This window comes from Oncorhynchus clarkii, chromosome 3 (genome assembly GCF_045791955.1).
Source record: "Oncorhynchus clarkii lewisi isolate Uvic-CL-2024 chromosome 3, UVic_Ocla_1.0, whole genome shotgun sequence".
Classification (NCBI taxonomy): domain Eukaryota; kingdom Metazoa; phylum Chordata; class Actinopteri; order Salmoniformes; family Salmonidae; genus Oncorhynchus; species Oncorhynchus clarkii.
Genome location: NC_092149.1, coordinates 86472797 through 86499758, shown reverse-complemented (window position 1 = coordinate 86499758; position 26962 = coordinate 86472797). Strand labels below are relative to the sequence as shown.

Below are 26962 nucleotides of genomic sequence, written 5' to 3'. Positions count from 1 at the left end.
AAGTGCATTAGACCGGGTGGGTTGGGACACTAAGGTCCAGTCACACCAAAAGATGTATTGGGGACGGGGGGCAGGAGCTACAACGCTTTTGAAAATGTATTCATCCCCCCCTTTGTCGTTTTTCCCATTTATGGAAATTTGTGGAGTGCCACCCCTCATAGCCTGGTTCCTCTCTAGGTTTCTTCCTAGGTTCTGGCCTTTCTAGGGAGTTTTTCCTAGCCACCGTGCTTCTATACCTGCATTGCTTGCTGTTTGGGGGTTTTAGGCTGGGTTTCTGTACAGCACTTTGAGACATCAGCTGATGTAAGAAGGGCTTTATAAATACATTTGATTTGGAGTAGTTGAAAAACGAGTTTTAATGACTCCAACCTAAAGTGTATGTAAACTTCCGACTTCACCTGTAGCTGGCTGGTGTTCCCACCTGTCGTCCGTTCGTAGCTGGCTGGTGTTCCCACCTGTCGTCCGTTCTGCTGTTCATGCTTGACTTGATGAGTGACAGTTTTGATGAACTTCTGCTGCTTGGCTCCTTTCTTGTTTTTCAGTCCAAATGTCTTGTCCTGGTGAATGTACAATCAGCACAAGGGTCATATTTAGGCTAACTACCTGACACATGACATTGACTCCCAAGATGACTCCCAAAAGATTCAGCCATGGCTCAGGACAACACGATCAATCAACAAGTATGATCTGCCTCCTGAACAATTAAACTTGATGTTGTTGCTATTGTTAGCAAATCGGATTAACCACAGCAGATACAGTCAGATGAAGACTAGCACATGCTACACCGCAAAGTGTGCAGAAGGAAACGCGGAGTACGCATGATTATGCCCTGATCACACCAATAGTGCTTCAAAAAGCGCAAAATTTGAGACGCAGCATTATCTGGTTATGTTGTGTGCAACAAAAAAGTTCAACCACATTCAATTTCTGCTACCATTTATGTCATTTATGTTTTTTTACACATACAGTTTGATGCATAAATTCGAGAAATCCAATGTAACAAAGAGTATAGACTTTACGCCCGTCCCCTCGCTAACCAGGGACGCTCTACACACAGACAACAGTCACGTTCGAAGCATCGTTACCCATCGCTTCACAAAAGCCTCAGCACTTGCAGAGCAAGGTCTCAGAGCGAGTGACGTCACCGATTGAAACGCCACTAGCGCGCACCACCGCTAACAAGCTAGCCATTTCACATCGGCTACATAACCACCACACAGAAACAAACTAAAACTGCCTCTTGCAACTCTACACTCTAAGGCAAAATCAGGATACCATTGGAAATGAATGTGCTTCTAGTTTGCCAAAATGCAAATATCACTGTCGGTGGGATCAAGGCGTTAGCGTATTTATTTAAATTATCATTATTATTATTTACCTTTATTTAGCTAGGCAAGTTAGTTAAGAACACATTCTTATTTTACAATGACAACCTAGGGTAGTCATTTACATTTAAATAGTAGCAAAGACAGCGTAGGAAACTTAAAAGCCTACAGTAAATAAATACTTTCTCTCAACAATATTTCTAATTTCACATGAATATAGATTCATATTTGTCCCGTAATGGAATATTTGCATGTGTCTGAAGAAAATAGAGCCCCACAGTGGAGGTGTCATAATACCCATAAAACCTAAGCGGTCAAACAGGGAAATAGTTCCAATTGATTTTCCACCATTCATTTTTTCCCCAAAGGGACTTTTAGAAACCCTTATAATAAGAGTGGTGTTTCCTGTCGACTAAACCTGGAGTGACGCTTTGATAGACATGTAAATCTGTCTCGGACAAGGTCGCTTTTATCAATATATTCGGCTGTATATACTATCAGATACGAAAATGGTAATTAGCATCCAAGTAGACATCGTGTAAGACTACAAATCCCAGCATGCTCATGCACATCATCTTTCACTGACACCTTTATTAACAAGTATTGTGTCAATGTAAAACTTGTACATTTAAAGAAATGTTGCCAATTTATTCATTACTCAGTTTAGCTAACATTAAATAGTTAATCCAGGGATTCTTACCTTTGTCTCGATTCGTCAGTCTCGTCCAGATCATCATGGGATTTGTAGTTCTTTATAATAGCCACATTAGCCGCAAATTAGCGTTTCATTTTGTTTTTTTTGGGGGGGGGGAGATAAATACAGGCGAATACATGGATGAAAGTCACTTTGTCCTTGAGCGTTTTATCAAAACATCACGTCAGGGAAAGCCTACACGAAACACAGCCCTTATTTGAAGTGTTTCTAAAAAAAATCTCCTATGGAGAAAAGTGAAGGGTGAGAAAATACTGGAACCATTTCCTTGTTTGACCGCTAGGTTTTATGGGTATTATGACCTACACTGCGGTACTCTATTTAAACAATACAAAAGTATTGCATCATATTATAATTCTATACAATATCTGGGCTAAATCCTTCTTATCATCAGACCAACTGTAATACATCATGAGCATAAATGTCAGTGTACACTATCATTTAGAAGAAATTAGATTTTGTAACAGCAGCTTAATGTGTTCCCCTTGCCTGGTTGATGGCTAATGCCTAATCTCAAATGGACAGCAACACCCTGCTGTAGAGCCATTATTAACCCTGGTGTAATTCAGACATTAACCCTGGTGTAATTCAGACACCATTAACCCTTGTGTAATTCCCACATCATTAACCCTGGTGTAATTCAGACATCAACCCTGGTGTAATTCAGACACCATTAACCCTGTTGTAATTCCTACATAATTAACCCTGGTGTAATTCAGACATTAACCCTGGTGTAATTCCTACATCATTAATCCTGGTGTAATTCCTACATCATTAACCCTGGTGTAATTCCTACATCATTGACCCGGGTGTAATTCCTACATCATTAACCCTGGTGTAATTCCTACATCATTAACCCTGGTGTAATTCCTAAAACATTAACCCTGGTGTAATTCCTAAAACATTAACCCTGGTGTAATTCCTACATCATTAACCCTGGTGTAATTCAGACATTAACCCTGGTGTAATTCCTACATCATTAATCCTGGTGTAATTCCTACATCATTAACCCTGGTGTAATTCCTACATCATTAACCCGGGTGTAATTCATACATCATTAACCCTGGTGTAATTCCTACATCATTAACCCTGGTGTAATTCCTAAAACATTAACCCTGGTGTAATTCCTAAAACATTAACCCTGGTGTAATTCATACATCATTAACCCTGGTGTAATTCCTACATCATTGACCCTGGTGTAATTCCTACATCACCAACCCTGGTGTAATTCATACACCATTAATCCTGGTGTAATTCCTACATCATTAACCCTGGTGTAATTCCTACATCATTAACCCTGGTGTAATTCCTACATCACCAACCCTGGTGTAATTCATACACCATTAACCCTGGTGTAATTCCTACATCATTAACCCTGGTGTAATTCAGACACCATTAACCCTGGTGTAATTCAGACACCATTAACCCTGGTGTAATTCAGACACCATTAACCCTGGTGTAATTCAGACATCATTAACCCTGATGTAATTCCTACATCATTAATCCAGGTGTAATTCAGACATCATTAACCCAGGTGTAATTCCTACATCATTGACCTTGGTGTAATTCAGACTTAACCCTGGTGTAATTCCTACATCATTGACCCTGGTGTAATTCAGACTTAACCCTGGTGTAATTCCTACATCATTGACCCTCAGCCCTCTTTTCCCATCAACTCCCTCCATCTACTGGACAGGATTTAGTGACCTGATGACTTTCCCATACATCAGGCTAACCCAGCTATGTGGTTTTATAATATTCAGATACACAATGCCTGCACGTAGACCTGGTAAAACTGCTGCCAATGACTGGAACTAACTACAAAAATCTCTGAAACTGGGAACACTTATCTCCCTCACGAGCTTTAAGCACCAACTGTCAGAGCAGCTCACAGATTACTGCACCTGTACATAGCCCATCTATAATTTAGCCCAAACAACTACCTCATCCCCATACTGTATTTATGTAACGCTTGTCGTCTGGGGAAAAAGAGGAGGACCAAAATGCAGCGTGATGACTACCCATTTAAATAGAATACTTTAACAACGAAAAAAACAAAAACAATAAACCAACAAAATTAAAGAAGATGAAACAGTCCCGTAACGTGGACACAGGAAACAGGAACAATCACCCACAGTAACAAAACAGGCTACCTAAATATGGTTCTCAATCAGGGAAAACGATTGACACAGCTGCCTCTGATTGAGAACCATACCAGGCCAAACACAGAAATAGAAGAAATATACAAACTAACATAGACAACCCACCCAACTCAAGCCCTGCCCATACTAAAACAAAAGACAAAACAAAGGAACTAAAGTCAGAACGTGACAATTTATTTATTTATTTTGGAATGACATGGAGGATAACATGATATATGACAGGATAACATGATATATGACAGGATAACATGATATATGACAGGATAACATGATATATGACAGGATAACATGATATATGACAGGATAACATGATATATGACAGGATAACATGATATATGACAGGATAACATGCAGGATAACATGATATATGACAGGATAACATGCAGGATAACATGATATATGACAGGATAACATGCAGGATAACATGATATATGACAGGATAACATGATATATGACAGGATAACATGATATATGACAGGATAACATGATATATGACAGGATAACATGATATATGACAGGATAACATGATATATGACAGGATAACATGATATATGACAGGATAACATGATATATGACAGGATAACATGCAGGATAACATGACATATGACAGGATAACATACAGGATAACATGATATATGACAGGATAACATGATATATGACAGGATAACATGATATATGACAGGATAACATGATATATGACAGGATAACATGATATATGACAGGATAACATGATATATGACAGGATAACATGATATATGACAGGATAACATGATATATGACAGGATAACATGATATATGACAGGATAACATGCAGGATAACATGATATATGACAGGATAACATGCAGGATAACATGATATATGACAGGATAACATGATATATGACAGGATAACATGATATATGACAGGATAACATGATATATGACAGGATAACATGATATATGACAGGATAACATGATATATGACAGGATAACATGATATATGACAGGAAAACATGATATATGACAGGATAACATGATATATGACAGGATAACATGATATATGACAGGATAACATGATATATGACAGGATAACATGATATATGACAGAATAACATGATATATGACAGGATAACATGATATATGACAGGATAACATGATATATGACAGGATAACATGATATATGGCAGGATAACATGATATATGACAGGATACCATGATATATGACAGGATAACATGATATATGACAGGATAACATGATATATGACAGGATAACATGCAGGATAACATGATATATGACAGGATAACATGATATATGACAGGATAACATGATATATGACAGGATAACATGATATATGACAGGATAACATGATATATGACAGGATAACATGATATATGACAGGATAACATGATATATGACAGGATAACATGATATATGACAGGATAACATGATATATGACAGGATAACATGATATATGACAGGATAACATGCAGGATAACATGATATATGACAGGATAACATGCAGGATAACATGATATATGACAGGATAACATGATATATGACAGGATAACATGATATATGACAGGATAACATGATATATGACAGGATAACATGATATATGACAGGATAACATGATATATGACAGGATAACATGATATATGACAGGAAAACATGATATATGACAGGATAACATGATATATGACAGGATAACATGATATATGACAGGATAACATGATATATGACAGGATAACATGATATATGACAGAATAACATGATATATGACAGGATAACATGATATATGACAGGATAACATGATATATGACAGGATAACATGATATATGGCAGGATAACATGATATATGACAGGATACCATGATATATGACAGGATAACATGATATATGACAGGATAACATGATATATGACAGGATAACATGCAGGATAACATGATATATGACAGGATAACATGATATATGACAGGATAACATGATATATGACAGGATAACATGATATATGACAGGATAACATGATATATGACAGGATAACATGATATATGACAGGATAACATGATATATGACAGGATAACATGATATATGACAGGATAACATGATATATGACAGGATAACATGATATATGACAGGATAACATGCAGGATAACATGATATATGACAGGATAACATGATATATGACAGGATAACATGATATATGACAGGATAACATGCAGGATAACATGATATATGACAGGATAACATGATATATGACAGGATAGATAACATGATATATGACAGGATAACATGCAGGATAACATGATATATGACAGGATAACATGATATATGACAGGATAACATGATGTATGACAGGATAACATGATATATGACAGGATAACATGATATATGACAGGATAACATGATATATGGCAGGATAACATACAGGATAACATGATATATGACAGGATAACATGATATATGACAGGATAAGATGATATATGACAGGATAACATGATATATGACAGGATAACTTGATATATGACAGGATAACATGATATATGACAGGATAACATGCAGGATAACATGATATATGACAGGATAACATGCAGGATAACATGATATATGACAGGATAACATGATATATGACAGGATAACATGATATATGACAGGATAACATGATATATGACAGGATAACATGATATATGACAGGATAACATGATATATGACAGGATAACATGCAGGATAACATGATATATGACAGGATAACATGATATATGACAGGATAACATGATATATGACAGGATAACATGCAGGATAACATGATATATGACAGGATAACATGATATATGACAGGATAACATGATATATGACAGGATAACATGATATATGACAGGATAACATGCAGGATAACATGATATATGACAGGATAACATGATATATGACAGGATAACATGCAGGATAACATGATATATGACAGGATAACATGATATATGACAGGATAACATGATATATGACAGGATAACATGATATATGACAGGATAACATGCAGGATAACATGATATATGACAGGACAACATGCAGGATAACATGATATATGACAGGATAACATGATATATGGCAGGATAACATACAGGATAACATGATATATGACAGGATAACATGATATATGACAGGATAACATGATATATGACAGGATAACATGATATATGACAGGATAACATGATATATGACAGGATAACATGATATATGACAGGATAACATGATATATGACAGGATAACATGCAGGATAACATGATATATGACAGGATAACATGCAGGATAACATGACATATGACAGGATAACATGATATATGACAGGATAACATGATATATGACAGGATAACATGATATATGACAGGATAACATGATATATGACAGGATAACATGATATATGACAGAATAACATGATATATGACAGGATAACATGATATATGACAGGATAACATGCAGGATAACATGATATATGACAGGATAACATGATATATGACAGGATAACATGATATATGACAGGATAACATGCAGGATAACATGATATATGACAGGATAACATGATATATGACAGGATAACATGATATATGACAGGATAACATGCAGGATAACATGATATATGACAGGATAACATGATATATGACAGGATAACATGATGTATGACAGGATAACATGATATATGACAGGATAACATGATATATGACAGGATAACATGATATATGGCTGGATAACATACAGGATAACATGATATATGACAGGATAACATGATATATGACAGGATAACATGATATATGACAGGATAACATGATATATAACAGGATAACTTGATATATGACAGGATAACATGATATATGACAGGATAACATGCAGGATAACATGATATATGACAGGATAACATGCAGGATAACATGATATATGACAGGATAACATGATATATGACAGGATAACATGATATATGACAGGATAACATGATATATGACAGGATAACATGATATATGACAGGATAACATGATATATGACAGGATAACATGCAGGATAACATGATATATGACAGGATAACATGATATATGACAGGATAACATGATATATGACAGGATAACATGCAGGATAACATGATATATGACAGGATAACATGATATATGACAGGATAACATGATATATGACAGGATAACATGATATATGACAGGATAACATGCAGGATAACATGATATATGACAGGATAACATGATATATGACAGGATAACATGATATATGACAGGATAACATGCAGGATAACATGATATATGACAGGAAAACATGATATATGACAGGATAACATGATATATGACAGGATAACATGATATATGACAGGATAACATGATATATGACAGGATAACATGCAGGATAACATGATATATGACAGGATAACATGATATATGACAGGATAACATGATATATGACAGGATAACATGATATATGACAGGATAACATAATATATGACAGGATAACATGCAGGATAACATGATATATGACAGGATAACATGCTGGATAACATGATATATGACAGGATAACATGCAGGATAACATGATATATGACAGGATAACATGATATATGACAGGATAACATGCAGGATAACATGATATATGACAGGATAACATGATATATGACAGGATAACATGATATATGACAGGATAACATGATATATGACAGGATAACATGCAGGATAACATGATATATGACAGGACAACATGCAGGATAACATGATATATGACAGGATAACATGATATATGACAGGATAACATGATATATGGCAGGATAACATGATATATGACAGGATAACATGATATATGACAGGATAACATGATATATGGCAGGATAACATGATATATGACAGGATAACATGATATATGACAGGATAACATGATATATGACAGGATAACATGATATATGACAGGATAACATGATATATGACAGGATAACATGATATATGACAGGATAACATGAAGGATAACATGATATATGACAGGATAACATGATATATGACAGGATAACATGATATATGACAGGATAACATGCAGGATAACATGATATATGACAGGATAACATGATATATGACAGGATAACATGATATATGACAGGATAACATGATATATGACAGGATAACATGATATATGACAGGATAACATGCAGGATACCATGATATATGACAGGATAACATGATATACGACAGGATAACATGCAGGATAACATGATATATGACAGGATAACATGATATATGACAGGATAACATGATATATGACAGGATAACATGATATATGACAGGATAACATGCAGGATAACATGATATATGACAGGATAACATGATATATGACAGGATAACATGATATATGACAGGATAACATGCAGGATAACATGATATATGACAGGATAACATGATATATGACAGGATAACATGATATATGACAGGATAACATGATATATGACAGGATAACATGATATATGACAGGATAACATGATATATGACAGGATAACATGATATATGACAGGATAACATGCATGATAACATGATATATGACAGGATAACATGATATATGACAGGATAACATGATATATGACAGGATAACATGATATATGACAGGATAACATGATATATGACAGGATAACATGATATATGACAGGATAACATGATATATGACAGGATAACATGCAGGATAACATGATATATGACAGGATAACATGATATATGACAGGATAACATGCAGGATAACATGATATATGACAGGATAACATGATATATGACAGGATAACATGCAGGATAACATGATATATGACAGGATAACATGATATATGACAAGATAACATGATATATGACAGGATAACATGCAGGATAACATGATATATGACAGGATAACATGATATATGACAGGATAACATGATATATGAAAGGATAACATGCAGGATAACATGATATATGACAGGATAACATGCAGGATAACATGATATATGACAGGATAACATGATATATGACAGGATAACATGCAGGATAACATGATATATGACAGGATAACATGATATATGACAGGATAACATGATATATGACAGGATAACATGATATATGACTGGATAACATGATATATGACAGGATAACATGCAGGATAACATGATATATGACAGGATAACATGATATATGACAGCATAACATGCAGGATAACATGATATATGACAGGATAACATGATATATGACAGGATAACATGCAGGATAACATGATATATGACAGGATAACATGATATACGACAGGATAACATGCAGGATAACATGATATATGACAGGATAACATGATATATGACAGGATAACATGCAGGATAACATGATATATGACAGGATAACATGATATATGACAGGATAACATGATATATGACAGGATAACATGCAGGATAACATGATATATGACAGGATAACATGCAGGATAACATGATATATGACAGGATAACATGATATATGACAGGATAACATGCAGGATAACATGATATATGACAGGATAACATGATATATGACAGGATAACATGATATATGACAGGATAACATGATACATGACAGGATAACATGATATATGACAGGATAACATGATATATGACAGGATAACATGCAGGATAACATGATATATGACAGGATAACATGATATATGGCAGGATAACATGATATATGACAGGATAACATGATATATGGCAGGATAACATGATATATGACAGGATAACATGATATATGGCAGGATAACATGATATATGACAGGATAACATGATATATGACAGGATAACATGATATATGACAGGATAACATGCAGGATAACATGATATATGACAGGATAACATGATATATGACAGGATAACATGATATATGACAGGATAACATGTTATATGACAGGATAACATGATATATGACAGGATAACACGATCTATGACAGGATAACATGCAGGATAACATGATATATGACATGATAACATGATATATGACAGGATAACATGATATATGACAGGATAACATGATATATGACAGGATAACATGCAGGATAACATGATATATGGCAGGATAACATGATATATGGCAGGATAACATGATATATGACAGGATAACATGATATATGGCAGGATAACATGATATATGACAGGATAACATGATATATGGCAGGATAACATGATATATGACAGGATAACATGATATATGACAGGATAACATGATATATGACAGGATAACAGGCAGGATAACATGATATATGACAGGATAACATGATATATGACAGGATAACATGATATATGACAGGATAACATGATATATGACAGGATAACATGATATATGACAGGATAACATGCAGGATAACATGATATATGACAGGATAACATGATATATGACAGGATAACATGATATATGACAGGATAACATGATATATGACATGATAACATGATATATGACAAGATAACATGATATATGACAGGATAACATGATATATGGCAGGATAACATGATATATGGCAGGATAACATGATATATGACAGGATACCATGATATATGGCAGGATAACATGATATATGACAGGATAACATGATATATGGCAGGATAACATGATATATGACAGGATACCATGATATATGACAGGATAACATGATATATGACAGGATAACATGATATATGACAGGATAACATGATATATGGCAGGATAACATGATATATGACAGGATAACATGATATATGGCAGGATAACATGATATATGACAGGATAACATGCAGGATAACATGATATATGATAGGATAACATGCAGGATAACATGATATATGACAGGATAACATGATATATGACAGGATAACATGATATATGACAGGATAACATGCAGGATAACATGATATATGGCAGGATAACATGATATATGGCAGGATAACATGATATATGACAGGATAACATGATATATGGCAGGATAACATGATATATGACAGGATAACATGATATATGGCAGGATAACATGCTATATGACAGGATAACATGATATATGACAGGATAACATGATATATGACAGGATAACATGCAGGATAACATGATATATGACAGGATAACATGATATATGACAGGATAACATGATATATGACAGGATAACATGATATATGACAGGATAACATGATATATGACAGGATAACATGCAGGATAACATGATATATGACAGGATAACATGATATATGACAGGATAACATGATATATGACAGGATAACATGATATATGACAGGATAACATGATATATGACAGGATAACATGATATATGACAGGATAACATGCAGGATAACATGATATATAACAGGATACCATGATATACGACAGGATAACATGATATATGACAGGATAACATGATATATGACAGGATAACATGATATATGGCAGGATAACATGATATATGACAGGATAACATGATATATGGCAGGATAACATGATATATGACAGGATAACATGCAGGATAACATGATATATGACAGGATAACATGCAGGATAACATGATATATGACAGGATAACATGATATATGACAGGATAACATGATATATGGCAGGATAACATGATATATGACAGGATAACATGATATATGACAGGATAACATGATATATGACAGGATAACATGCAGGATAACATGATATATGACAGGATAACATGATATATGACAGGATAACATGATATATGACAGGATAACATGCAGGATAACATGATATATGACAGGATAACATGATATATGACAGGATAACATGATATATGGCAGGATAACATGATATATGACAGGATAACATGATATATGACAGGATAACATGATATATGACAGGATAACATGATATATGACAGGATAACATGCAGGATAACATGATATATGACAGGATAACATGATATATGGCAGGATAACATGATATATGACAGGATAACATGCAGGATAACATGAAATATGACAGGATAACATGCAGGATAACATGATATATGACAGAATAACATGCAGGATAACATGATATATGACAGGATAACATGATATATGACAGGATAACATGATATATGGCAGGATAACATGATATATGACAGGATAACATGATATATGGCAGGATAACATGATATATGACAGGATACCATGATATATGGCAGGATAACATGATATATGACAGGATAACATGATATATGGCAGGATAACATGATATATGACAGGATACCATGATATATGACAGGATAACATGATATATGACAGGATAACATGATATATGACAGGATAACATGATATATGGCAGGATAACATGATATATGACAGGATAACATGATATATGGCAGGATAACATGATATATGACAGGATAACATGCAGGATAACATGATATATGATAGGATAACATGCAGGATAACATGATATATGACAGGATAACATGATATATGACAGGATAACATGATATATGACAGGATAACATGCAGGATAACATGATATATGGCAGGATAACATGATATATGGCAGGATAACATGATATATGACAGGATAACATGATATATGGCAGGATAACATGATATATGACAGGATAACATGATATATGGCAGGATAACATGCTATATGACAGGATAACATGATATATGACAGGATAACATGATATATGACAGGATAACATGCAGGATAACATGATATATGACAGGATAACATGATATATGACAGGATAACATGATATATGACAGGATAACATGATATATGACAGGATAACATGATATATGACAGGATAACATGCAGGATAACATGATATATGACAGGATAACATGATATATGACAGGATAACAGGGAATATGACAGGATAACATGATATATGACAGGATAACATGCAGGATAACATGATATATGACAGGATAACATGATATATGACAGGATAACATGATATATGGCAGGATAACATGATATATGACAGGATAACATGATATATGACAGGATAACATGATATATGACAGGATAACATGATATATGACAGGATAACATGCAGGATAACATGATATATGACAGGATAACATGATATATGGCAGGATAACATGATATATGACAGGATAACATGCAGGATAACATGAAATATGACAGGATAACATGCAGGATAACATGATATATGACAGAATAACATGCAGGATAACATGATATATGACAGGATAACATGATATATGACAGGATAACATGATATATGGCAGGATAACATGATATATGACAGGATAACATGATATATGGCAGGATAACATGATATATGACAGGATACCATGATATATGGCAGGATAACATGATATATGACAGGATAACATTATATATGGCAGGATAACATGATATATGACAGGATACCATGATATATGACAGGATAACATGATATATGACAGGATAACATGATATATGACAGGATAACATGATATATGGCAGGATAACATGATATATGACAGGATAACATGATATATGGCAGGATAACATGATATATGACAGGATAACATGCAGGATAACATGATATATGATAGGATAACATGCAGGATAACATGATATATGACAGGATAACATGATATATGACAGGATAACATGATATATGACAGGATAACATGCAGGATAACATGATATATGGCAGGATAACATGATATATGGCAGGATAACATGATATATGACAGGATAACATGATATATGGCAGGATAACATGATATATGACAGGATAACATGATATATGGCAGGATAACATGCTATATGACAGGATAACATGATATATGACAGGATAACATGATATATGACAGGATAACATGCAGGATAACATGATATATGACAGGATAACATGATATATGACAGGATAACATGATATATGACAGGATAACATGATATATGACAGGATAACATGATATATGACAGGATAACATGCAGGATAACATGATATATGACAGGATAACATGATATATGACAGGATAACATGATATATGACAGGATAACATGATATATGACAGGATAACATGATATATGACAGGATAACATGATATATGACAGGATAACATGCAGGATAACATGATATATAACAGGATACCATGATATACGACAGGATAACATGATATATGACAGGATAACATGATATATGACAGGATAACATGATATATGGCAGGATAACATGATATATGACAGGATAACATGATATATGGCAGGATAACATGATATATGACAGGATAACATGCAGGATAACATGATATATGACAGGATAACATGCAGGATAACATGATATATGACAGGATAACATGATATATGACAGGATAACATGATATATGGCAGGATAACATGATATATGACAGGATAACATGATATATGACAGGATAACATGATATATGACAGGATAACATGCAGGATAACATGATATATGACAGGATAACATGATATATGACAGGATAACATGATATATGACAGGATAACATGCAGGATAACATGATATATGACAGGATAACATGATATATGACAGGATAACATGATATATGGCAGGATAACATGATATATGACAGGATAACATGATATATGACAGGATAACATGATATATGACAGGATAACATGATATATGACAGGATAACATGCAGGATAACATGATATATGACAGGATAACATGATATATGGCAGGATAACATGATATATGACAGGATAACATGCAGGATAACATGAAATATGACAGGATAACATGCAGGATAACATGATATATGACAGAATAACATGCAGGATAACATGATATATGACAGGATAACATGATATATGACAGGATAACATGATATATGGCAGGATAACATGATATATGACAGGATAACATGATATATGACAGGATAACATGATATATGACAGGATAACATGATATATGACAGGATAACATGCAGGATAACATGATATATGACAGGATAACATGATATATGGCAGGATAACATGATATATGACAGGATAACATGCAGGATAACATGATATATGACAGGATAACATGATATATGACAGGATAACATGCAGGATAACATGATATATGACAGGATAACATGCAGGATAACATGATATATGACAGGATAACATGATATATGACAGGATAACATGATATATGACAGGATAACATGATATATGACAGGATAACTTGATATATGACAGGATAACATGATATATGACAGGATAACATGCAGGATAACTTGATATATGACAGGATAACATGATATATGACAGGATAACATGATATATGACAGGATAACATGCAGGATAACATGATATATGACAGGATAACATGATATATGACAGGATAACATGATATATGGCAGGATAACATGATATATGACAGGATAACATGATATATGACAGGATAACATGATATATGGCAGGATAACATACAGGATAACATGATATATGACAGGATAACATGATATATGACAGGATAACATGATATATGACAGGATAACATGCAGGATAACATGATATATGACAGGATAACATGATATATGACAGGATAACATGCAGGATAACATGATATTTGGCAGGATAACATGATATATGACAGGATAACATGATATATGACAGGATAACATGCAGGATAACATGATATATGACAGGATAACATGATATATGACAGGATAACATGATATATAACAGGATAACATGATATATGACATGATAACATGATATATGACAGGATAACATGATATATAACAGGATAACATGATATATGACAGGATAACATGCAGGATAACATGATATATGACAGGATAACATGATATATGACAGGATAACATGCAGGATAACATGATATATGACAAGATAACATGATATATGACAGGATAACATGCAGGATAACATGATATATGACAGGATAACATGATATATGGCAGGATAACATGATATATGACAGGATAACATGATATATGGCAGGATAACATGATATATGGCAGGATAACATGATATATGACAGGATAACATGATATATGACAGGATAACATGATATATGGCAGGATAACATACAGTATAACATGATATATGACAGGATAACATGACAGGATAACATGATATATGACAGCATAACATGATATATGACATGATAACATGATATATGACAGGATAACATGATATATGACAGGATAACATGCAGGATAACATGATATATGACAGGATAACATGATATATGACAGGATAACATGATATATGACAGGATAACATGCAGGATAACATGATATATGACAGGATAACATGATATATGACAGGATAACATGCAGGATAACATGATATATGACAGGATAACATGATATATGACAGGATAACATGATATATGACAGGATAACATGATATATGACAGGATAACATGATATATGACAGGATAACATGATATATGACAGGATAACATGATATATGACAGGATAACATGATATATGACAGGATAACAGGTAGGTCTACAGCAGAACAGGTGCAGAACAGGTAGGTTTACATCAGAACAGATATGTCTACAGCAGAACAGATAGGTCTACATCAGAACAGGTAGGTAAACGCAGCAACAACAAAAAACGTCTCCTTTTCAGGATTCTGTCTTATGTATGACATGATAACATGATATATGACAGGATAACATGATATATGACAGGATAACATGCAGGATAACATGATATATGACAGGATAACATGATATATGACAGGATAACATGATATATGACAGGATAACATGCAGGATAACATGATATATGACAGGATAACATGATATATGACAGGATAACATGATATATGACAGGATAACATGCAGGATAACATGATATATGACAGGATAACATGATATATGACAGGATAACATGATATATGACAGGATAACATGATATATGACAGGATAACATGATATATGACAGGATAACATGATATATGACAGGATAACATGATATATGACAGGATAACATGATATATGACAGGATAACATGATATATGACAGGATAACAGGTAGGTCTACAGCAGAACAGGTGCAGAACAGGTAGGTTTACATCAGAACAGATATGTCTACAGCAGAACAGATAGGTCTACATCAGAACAGGTAGGTAAACGCAGCAACAACAAAAAACGTCTCCTTTTCAGGATTCTGTCTTATGTATGACATGATAACATGATATATGACAGGATAACATGATATATGACAGGATAACATGCAGGATAACATGATATATGACAGGATAACATGATATATGACAGGATAACATGATATATGACAGGATAACATGCAGGATAACATGATATATGACAGGATAACATGATATATGACAGGATAACATGATATATGACAGGATAACATGCAGGATAACATGATATATGACAGGATAACATGATATATGACAGGATAACATGATATATGACAGGATAACATGATATATGACAGGATAACATGATATATGACAGGATAACATGATATATGACAGGATAACATGATATATGACAGGATAACATGATATATGACAGGATAACATGATATATGACAGGATAACAGGTAGGTCTACAGCAGAACAGGTGCAGAACAGGTAGGTTTACATCAGAACAGATATGTCTACAGCAGAACAGATAGGTCTACATCAGAACAGGTAGGTAAACGCAGCAACAACAAAAAACGTCTCCTTTTCAGGATTCTGTCTTTCAAAGATCATTCGTAAAAATCCAAATAACTTCACAGATCATTGTAAATGTTTTAAACACTGTTTCCCATGCTTGTTCAATGAACCATAAACAATTAATAAACATGCACCTGTGGCACGGTCGTTAAGACACTAACAGCTTACAGACGGTAGGCAATTAAGGTCACAGTTATGAAAACTTAGGACACTAAAGAGGCCTTTCTACTGACTCGAAAAACAACAAAAGAAAGATGCCCAGGGTCCCTGCTCATCTGCGTGAACATGCCTTAGGCATGCTGCAAGGAGGCATGAGGACTGAAAATGTGGCCAGGGAAATAAATTGCAATGTCCGTACTGTGAGATGCCTAAGACAGCGCTACAGGGAGACAGGACGGACAGCTGATCGTCCTCGCAGTGGCAGACCACGTGTAACAACACCTGCACAGGATCGCTACATCCAAACATCACACCTGCAGGACAGGTACAGGATGGCAACAACAACTGCTTGAGTTACACCAGGGAACGCACTATCCCTCCATCAGTGCTCAGACTGTTCGCAATAGGCTGAGAGAGGCTGGACTGAGGGCTTATAGGCCTGTTGTAAGGCAGATCCTCACCAGACATCACCGGAAACAATGTCGCCTATGGGCACAAACCCACCGTCAATGGACCAGACAGGACTGGCAAAAACTGCATTTCACTGACAAGTAGCGGTTTTGTCTCACCAGGGGTGATGGTCGGATTCACGTTTATCGTCAAAGGAATGAGCGTTACACCGAGGCCTGTACTCTGGAGCGGGATCTATTTGGAGGTGGAGGTGTCATGGTCTGGGGCGGTGTGTCACAGCATCATCGGACTGAACTTGTTGTCATTGCAGGCAATCTCAACGCTGTGCGTTACAGGGAAGACATCCTCCTCCCTCATGTGGTACCCTTCCTGCAGGCTCATCCTAACATAACCCTCCAGCATGACAATGTCACCAGCCATACTGCTCATTCTGTGCGTGATTTCCTGCAAGACAGGAATGTCAGTGTTCTGCCATAGCCAGTGAAGAGCCCAGATTTCAATCCCATTTAGCACATTTGGGACCTGTTGGTTCGGAGGGTGAGGGCTAGGGCCATTGCCCCCAGAAATGTCCGGGAACTTGCAGGTGCCTTGGTGAAAGAGTGGGAGATGTTACATCTCACAGCAAGAAGTGGCAAAGCTGGTGCAGTCCATGAGGAGGAGATGCACTGCAGTACTTAATGCAGCTGGTGGCCACACCAGATACTGACTGTTACTTTTGATTTTGACCCCCCCCCTTTGTTCTGGGACACAATTTTACATTTCTGTTAGTCACATATCCGTGGAACTTGTTCAGTTTACATCTCAGTTGTTGAATCTTGTTATGTTCATACAAATATTTACACATGTTAAGTTTGCCTTAAATAAACGCAGTTGACAGTGAGATTACGTTTATTTTTTTACAGAATTTATATATTTCTTGTTAGATTAAAACAACAACAACATAAGCAACTTGTTACTTCCTCCCCTGTTGTGTGGGGAGAGTTATCAGTCTAGCAGGGACAGTCCAGGTGATACCTGTTGTGTAGGGAGAGATATCAGTCTAGCAGGGACAGTACAGGTGATACCTGTTGTGTAGGGAGAGATATCAGTCTAGCAGGGACAGTCCAGGTGATACCTGGTGTGTGGGGAGAGTTATCAGTCTAGCAGGGACAGTACAGGTGATACCTGGTGTGTGGGGAGAGTTATCAGTCTAGCAGGGAGAGTCCAGGTGATACCTGTTGTGTAGGGAGAGTTATCAGTCTAGCAGGGACAGTACAGGTGATACCTGTTGTGTAGGGAGAGATATCAGTCTAGCAGGGACAGTACAGGCGATACCTGTTGTGTAGGGAGAGATATCAGTCTAGCAGGTACAGTACAGGCGATACCTGTTGTGTGGGGAGAGATATCAGTCTAGCAGGGACAGTCCAGGTGATACCTGGTGTGTGGGGAGAGATATCAGTCTAGCAGGGACAGTCCAGGTGATACCTGGTGTGTGGGGAGAGTTATCAGTCTAGCAGGGAGAGTCCAGGTGATACCTGTTGTGTAGGGAGAGTTATCAGTCTAGCAGGGACAGTACAGGTGATACCTGTTGTGTAGGGAGAGATATCAGTCTAGCAGGGACAGTACAGGCGATACCTGTTGTGTAGGGAGAGATATCAGTCTAGCAGGGACAGTCCAGGTGATACCTGGTGTGTGGGGAGAGTTATCAGTCTACCTGTTACCTGTTAATAATGAGTTTTGTTTAGGCAATTCCAAGGACGCCTGCTTGTGTTCATACTGCAGAGGTGGTTCCAAGGAAGCCTGTCTGTGGTCAGTCTGCAGAGCTTTCACAAGCCAACTGTAGCTCAGAGTGAAGGCACGGCACATCGGCAGCTGTACTGGGTCCTCTCGTGGAGTTTAGCCAAGGCAAGGTGTCTAGCCTGATGCCTAATGCCAGAACGGCCCCTCCTCGCGTCGCTCTGCGTCGGTCTGTCGACCGGCCCAGCCGTTGGTCTTATCTGCAGCCGCCATGTTCAGTTTACAGGGCACGAGGGGGCAGGGGGAGAAGGGGGGAGGGGGGGGGGGGGGTTGGAGAGATGGAGAGAGGGAACGAGAGAGGGACAGAGAGAGAGAGATGGAGGGATGGAGGGAGGGGAAAGCGGGAAGGGGAGAGAGAGAGAGAGAGAGAGAGAGGGAGGGAGAGAAGGAGAAAGAGAGAGAGAGAGACTTGTGTTCTGCCGCAGAAATGTCTCCCTTTTCTGCTCAGTGAGCACATTGAGGCTGACAGGTAGCTATCCCCACGGCGGGCTGGAAGCAGATGGCTGGGGACACAGCTCTCATCAGCAGAACAACAGGAGCTGAGGCAGGCAGGCAGGCATCTCCCTCTCGCTCTCTCTCCGTCTCTCTTCCTCTCTCCAGGATACTCAATTCAAATGAAAGTTATTGGCACAGGAAAACACATTCGCGTCGCCCTAGCAATTGAAATAAACAACAAACAAAAAACGAAATAAACAAATTGAACATCGACAAAGATTTTAAACGTTGCATTCAAAAAGTTTTAAATGGATAAAGATATTTACAGTGTTTTATTATCAGCTATGTGCAGTGCAATGTGCAAATAGTTGTAGTGGGAACATTGTGGGAAGATAAATAACGAGATCACTATTGGTGGTGTTTACTATGTTGTTTGTGTTCCTCCGGGTTGCCCTTTTCCTCTTGGCAACGGGCCACAAATGTTGCTGCAGTGATTGCACATTGCTGTGTTTGTGTGATCTGTGGGAAATATGTGTCTCTACTTTGGTCATACATTTGGACAGGAGGTTAGGAAGTGTAGCTCAGTTTCCACCTCATTTTGTGGACAGTGTGCACATAGCCTGTCTTCTCTTGAGAGCCAGGTCTGTCTACGGCGGCCTTTCTCAATAGCAAGGCTATGCTCACTGAGTCTGTACACAGTCAAAGCTTTCCTTAAGTTTGGGTCAGTCACAGTGGTCAGGTATTCTGCCACTTTGTACTCTCTGTTTAGGGTCAGATAGCGTTCTAGTTTGCTCTGTTTTTTGGTTGATTCTTTCCAGTGTGTCTAATAGTTAGCTTTTTGCTTACTCATAATTTGGTTGGGTTTATATGTTCTGCTGTCCTGGGGCTCTGTTTGTGTTTGTGATACTCTGTCTGTCTATCTCTCTCTCTCTCTCTCTCCCCCCCCTCTCTCTCTCTCTCCCTCCCCCCCTCTCTCTCTCTCTGTCTCTCTCTCTCTCCCCCCCCCCTCTCTCTCTCTCCCTCCCCCCCCCCCCCCCTCTCTCTCTCTCTCTCTCTCTCCCCCCCCTCTCTCTCTCTCTCTCCCCCCCCTCTCTCTCTCTCGCTCTCTCTCTCCCCTCCCCTCCCCTCCTCTCCTCTCTCTCTCTCTCTCCCCCCCCTCTCTCTCTCTCTCTCCCTCCCCCCTCTCTCTCTCTCTGTCTATCTCTCTCTCGCTCTCTCTCTCCCCTCCCCTCCTCTCCTCTCTCCCTCCCTCCATCTCCCACTCTCTCTCTCTCTCTCTCACACACACACACACACACACACACACACACACACACACACACACACACACACACACACACACACACACACACACACACACACACACACACACACACACACACACACACACACACACACACTCCTGGTTTCTAAAGAGTAGCCTGGGGATATTCTGCTGTTCATTGATGTCTCTGCATCCCCGAGGATGTACAGGGACTCCTGATCAGTAGTAGCATGGTATCGGATTATTTATGACGAGTGACAGACAAGTCATGTGGAGAAAAAAAAACTAACTTTTCTAATGTGAATGGCACAGTGAGAAACAATGAGAAAACACTTTACAGACTAGATGCAAAAAAAGACATACAGTAGCCGAAGCCTAATTATAATATAGGCTTTAATTACAATCATTTTCACGTAGCCTTCACGAAACATGTGAGTGATGAGCTGGTAATGCATCCAGTTTACTTCAGTAGCAGAAGACATGATGCCTTACAAGTGTATATTGTCTCTTACGGAACAGTAAACACTTATGTACAACAACACATGGAATACAGTTGTATTGCATTCATCTCAGAAACCCAGGACTCTGCATCAGCTACTCGTTACGTCCGCCTGTCCATGAGAGATTAACATTAAAGGGCCAGTCAGTTCAGTTTATTAAAAGGCTAGATATTTTACCCAAAGGACTAGTTAGTTCACTTGATTAAAGGGCTAGTTAGTTCACTTTACTAAAGGGCTAGATAGTTCTCCTAAAGGGCTAGTTAGTTCACCTAAAGGGCTAGTTAGTTCACTTGATTAAAGTGCTAGTTAGTTCACTTGATTAAAGAGTTAGTTAGTTCACTTTACTAAAGGGCTAGATAGTTCACCTAAAAGGCGAGTTAGTTCACCCAAAGGGTTAGTTCACTTGATTAAAGGGCTAGTTAGTTCACTTGATTAAAGGGCTAGTTAGTTCACTTTGTATAATGTGATAACCTGCTATACTGTGATAACCTGCTATACTGTTATAACCTGCTATAACCTGCTATACAGTAATAACCTGCTATACTGTAATAACCTGCTATAACCTGCTATACTGTTATAACCTGCTATAACCTGCTATACTGTTATAAACTGCTATAACCTGCTATACTGTAATAACCTGCTATAACCTGCTATACTGTAATAACCTGCCATAACTTGCTATACTGTGATAACTTGCTATACTGTGATAACCTGCTATACTGTGATAACCTGATATAATTTGATAACCTGCCATAACCTGCTATACTGTGATAACTTGCTATACTGTGATAACCTGCTATACTGTGATAACCTGATATAACCTGCTATACTGTGATAACCTGCTATACTGTGATAACCTGATATAACCTGCTATACTGTGCTAACTTGCTATACTGTAATAACCTGATATAATTTGATAACCTGCCATACTGTGATAACTTGCTATACTGTGATAACCTGCTATACTGTGATAACCTGATATAACCTGCTATACTGTGATAACCTGCTATACTGTGATAACCTGATATAACCTGCTATACTGTGCTAACTTGCTATACTGTAATAACCTGATATAATGTGATAACCTGCTATAACCTGCTATACTGTGATAACCTGATATAATGTGATAACCTGCTATAACCTGCTATACTGTAATAACCTGATATAATGTGATAACCTGCTATAACCTGCTATAATCCTATACTCGTATTTGTGGCCAAAGCATACATTGGAGAAAAAACACCACCTCTAATCAGGGCCATAACCATGGTCTGAGATTTAGGGAAGTCTGGACAGGGGACAGTCTGGACAGGGGACAGGAGACAGTCTGGACAGGAGACAGGGGACAGCCTGGACAGGGGACAGGGGACAGTCTGGACAGGGGACAGTCTGGACAGGGGACCAGGGACAGTCTGGACAGGGGACAGGGGACATTCTGGACAGGGGACAGTCTGGACAGGCGACTGTCTGGACAGGGGACCAGGGACAGTCTCGGCAGGGGACAGTCTGGACAGGGGACCAGGGACAGTCTCGGCAGGGGACAGTCTGGACAGGGGACAGACGACAGTCTGGACAGGGGACCAGGGACAGTCTCGGCAGGGGACAGTCTGGACAGGGGACCAGGGACAATCTGGACAGGGGGAATTAGGAATGTGAGTGAATAAGTGCCTCAGACCTTAAAAAAGAACAAATGTAACTGAATGAAAGTATAAGGAGATATCAGTGAAAAAATGCAGTGATCAAGACATTGCACCAGTACAATGAATGAAGCTCACTCAGGCGTTCATAGGTTCATTCATTGCTTATTTCCCCCAGTGTATTTATCCCTGTGTTTCCTGTCTCTCTGTACCAGTGTATTTATCCCTGTGTTTCCTGTCTCTCTGTACCAGTGTATTTATCCCTGTGTTTCCTGTCTCTCTGTACCAGTGTATTTATCCCTGTGTTTCCTGTCTCTCTGTGCCAGTGTATTTATCCCTGTGTTTCCTGTCTCTCTGTACCAGTGTATTTATCCCTGTGTTTCCTGTCTCTCTGTGCCAGTGTATTTATCCCTGTGTTTCCTGTCTCTCTGTGCCAGTGTATTTATCCCTGTGTTTCCTGTCTCTCTGTACCAGTGTATTTATCCATGTGTTTCCTGTCTCTCTGTGCCAGTGTATTTATCCCTGTGTTTCCTGTCTCTCTGTACCAGTGTATTTATCTCTGTGTTTCCTGTCTCTCTGTGCCAGTGTATTTATCCCTGTGTTTCCTGTCTCTCTGTGCCAGTGTATTTATCCCTGTGTTTCCTGTCTCTCTGTACCAGTGTATTTATCCCTGTGTTTCCTGTCTCTCTGTGCCAGTGTATTTATCCCTGTGTTTCCTGTCTCTCTGTACCAGTGTATGTATCCCTGTGTTTCCTGTCTCTCTGTACCAGTGTATTTATCCCTGTGTTCCCTGTCTCTCTGTGCCAGTGTATTTATCCCTGTGTTTCCTGTCTCTCTGTACCAGTGTATTTATCCCTGCGTTTCCTGTCTCTCTGTTGCCAGTTCGTCTTCTCTTTTTCAAGTCAACCAGTGTGTTTTTCCCGTGCTTTTGCTATTCTCTCTTTTGCTAGTCCTCCCGGTTTTGACACCTGTTTTCTGGACTCTGTACCCGCCTGCCTGACCAGTCCACCTGCCTTGACCTCGAGCCTGCCTGACCAGTCTGCCTGCCTTAACCTCGAGCCTGCCTGACCAGTCTGCCTGCCTTGACCTCAAGCCTGCCTGACCAGTCTGCCTGCCTTGACCTCGAGCCTGCCTGACCAGTCTGCCTGCCTTGACCTCGAGCCTGCCTGACCAGTCTGCCTGCCTTGACCCCGAGCCTGCCTGACCAGTCTGCCTGCCTTGACCTCGAGCCTGCCTGACCAGTCTGCCTGCCTTGACCTCGATCCTGCCTGACCAGTCTGCCTGCCTTGACCTCGAGCCTGCCTGACCAGTCTGCCTGCCTTGACCCCGAGCCTGCCTGACCAGTCTGCCTGCCTTGACCTCGAGCCTGCCTGACCAGTCTGCCTGCCTTGACCTCGATCCTGCCTGACCAGTCTGGCTGCCTTGACCTCAAGCCTGCCTGACCAGTCTGCCTGCCACTCTGTTCCTCCTGGATCTGGTTTTGACCTTTTGGCCTGTCCACGACCATTCTCTTTCCTACCCCTTTTGGAACTAATAAATATCAAAGACTCAAACCATCTGCCTCCCGTGTCTGCATCTGGGTCTGGCCCTGAGCCCTTATACAGGGATGGTAAAAACAGCTCGATTGCCATAGCAACATCAGGGAAACTGGGCAGAATCTTTAATTAAGCCTCTCATTATCCTTAATTGCAGGCCTCGACGAGTTACGTAAGCAGATCTGTCTGTATAGGAAGTTCTGGGGACAAGTCGTCTGGATTCTGGACAGCCAATAAATTGGCAGACGCAAACAGATGATCAAGAAAACTTTAAGCAGACAAAAGTTATTGAGGGCTTAAACAAAAAACAACAACAACAACAACAGTTTGTGATTTTTGACTTGTGTGGTTGCAATATCAACACTCCCTTATCTCTGGTATGTCTTGGTATTGCATTAAAAAACAAAAACAAACAGATAGTCTAGTTGAGAACAAGTTCTCATTTACAACTGC

At 38.0% G+C, this 26962-nt stretch overlaps 1 pseudogene; it reads right to left on the bottom strand.

Moving 5' to 3' along the window:
- The window catches only part of LOC139386282 (zinc finger CCCH domain-containing protein 15-like), a 34918-nt pseudogene extending 8437 nt beyond the window's left edge, over positions 1-26481 (bottom strand).
- Between the last annotated feature and the right edge of the window lie 481 nt (positions 26482-26962).